Here is a 1,837-nt window from a genome sequence, read left to right as displayed (position 1 = left end):
GCTTTCATCTTCCTGTCTATTCTGCCACTGCGACGTGACTTGGCTCATTTTGCTGAAATTCCTTTCGGCCTCTGTTTTCGAAAACTCTATTGTGTTTGGCCACAGGTGCTCTGAGCCTCTCTTTCTGCTGATGTGCCTTTGTTTTTTTTGTTTTTTTTGCCCTATCTACCTGAGGGCCCTCACCTCATCCAATAAAATGTTGCCACACAAGATGAGCAAGAAGCGAGAGGTTAAAGTATCACACTTCCTATCTCACTCAATGTTCCTAGACAGGCTCCTGTTTATCTCACAGACGCTACAAACCAATGTGACCTATATGGCCTCCATTTTTTCATAATAAGTCTGCTATTTCAGATTGCATCGGATGTCCGACGGTTTAAAGATTCACCGCACTGAATTTTCACAAGCACAATCAGATAGATAAACACAGTCCTCTAGAAACAACAACAAGCTTTAGGCTCAACATATAAGAACAGCGAAAAACATGCATCATGTTTATGATGTATAAATAATATAATAATAATCTAAACATCTCATATCATCTTTGACAGGTCCATTTAGCATCTGATTCAAGTACATTTTACATTACATTTAATCGTTTAGCAGACACTTTTATCCAAAGTGACTTACAAATGAGGAAAGTAATGAACATATCAGCCAGTATTTGGTCATTTTAGACCGATAATTGTGCCAAACTTTTTTTTCAAACTCTTGAATGAAATGTCTTGGTGTGCTGAAAATAGACTGTCTTGACATATTTATTTTTATCGTTATATAGAAGCAGTGATATGTCTAGTCACTGAAATCTTCCAAAAGAATTCTATGAAACCCAACAGTTCTTTTTAACAAGAAAATAATAGAGAACTATGTGACACTCATACAATTTAAAGTAGCATAATAAGACTTTTTCCACAGCATCTGTGGAACAATCTCTGCCAAATGCCAGGCCGTTGAAAGCATCAACACAGTAAAGCACAACACAAAAACATCTGATATACCAATAGTTTTACTGACACATCTAAATGGCTGATCTGCTGATCTGCTCATCTGCGTTTGTGAAAATCAGATAACTGGTTCTCTTCCAGAAAGAGATAGAGGTCTGCAAATACATATCTGTCAAAGAACCGAAAGTTGGGAAAACATTTGAAAACAGAAATCATCATTACTAAAAAGTACAAATTACCTATGAACTCTGTAAAGCCTGACAGATGAAATAATAATCAGATTAGTCTAGTTTTTTTTTTAAATGGAACATTTAAGTGAGAATAAGAAGCTCATACCCGAGGAGGAAAAAACACCTATATTTCATTTTGAGGCCAAACCGAGCCAAAATTTGCAATTTGGTGCAGATGTTGTTATTTGCATGGTCAAAAATAAGATGAAATTCGGACTGTCGTGTAAATCAATGAGATTTTTTTTATAACAGTATTACAGACAACTTACATAATATGCATATAAAAAATAGCCGTGGCTCTATTTCTACCAGTCATACTCTATGTCTTAGTAGATGATATTTAAATTCTACTAAGATTTTAACTATATATACAGAGCCGATCCTCCCTATACGCAAAATACGCAAGCCGCGTAGGGCCCCTGAAACACCAGGGGGCCCCGTTGCACTCAAAGATGATTTCATTTTAGTTTTGTTTTTGAATTTGGCCAGCGTTTATGAAAACATGAATGATTATTTCTTTTAATGTGGTGCGCTGTCGCCCTTTCTACGTAAAAATCAGTCAAATCAGGTAGCCTAATGTGAATGTCGTACAATCTTGCTCGAGACTAAAAACGAGTTGAAAGCGTACCAAGCCGCGGAAGAGACACTGTTTCTCAAGCACTT

Source organism: Sinocyclocheilus grahami, unplaced genomic scaffold, assembly GCF_001515645.1.
Source record: "Sinocyclocheilus grahami isolate Dianchi unplaced genomic scaffold, SAMN03320097.WGS_v1.1 scaffold680.1, whole genome shotgun sequence".
Classification (NCBI taxonomy): Eukaryota; Metazoa; Chordata; class Actinopteri; order Cypriniformes; family Cyprinidae; genus Sinocyclocheilus; species Sinocyclocheilus grahami.
This window is presented reverse-complemented; position numbering follows the sequence as displayed.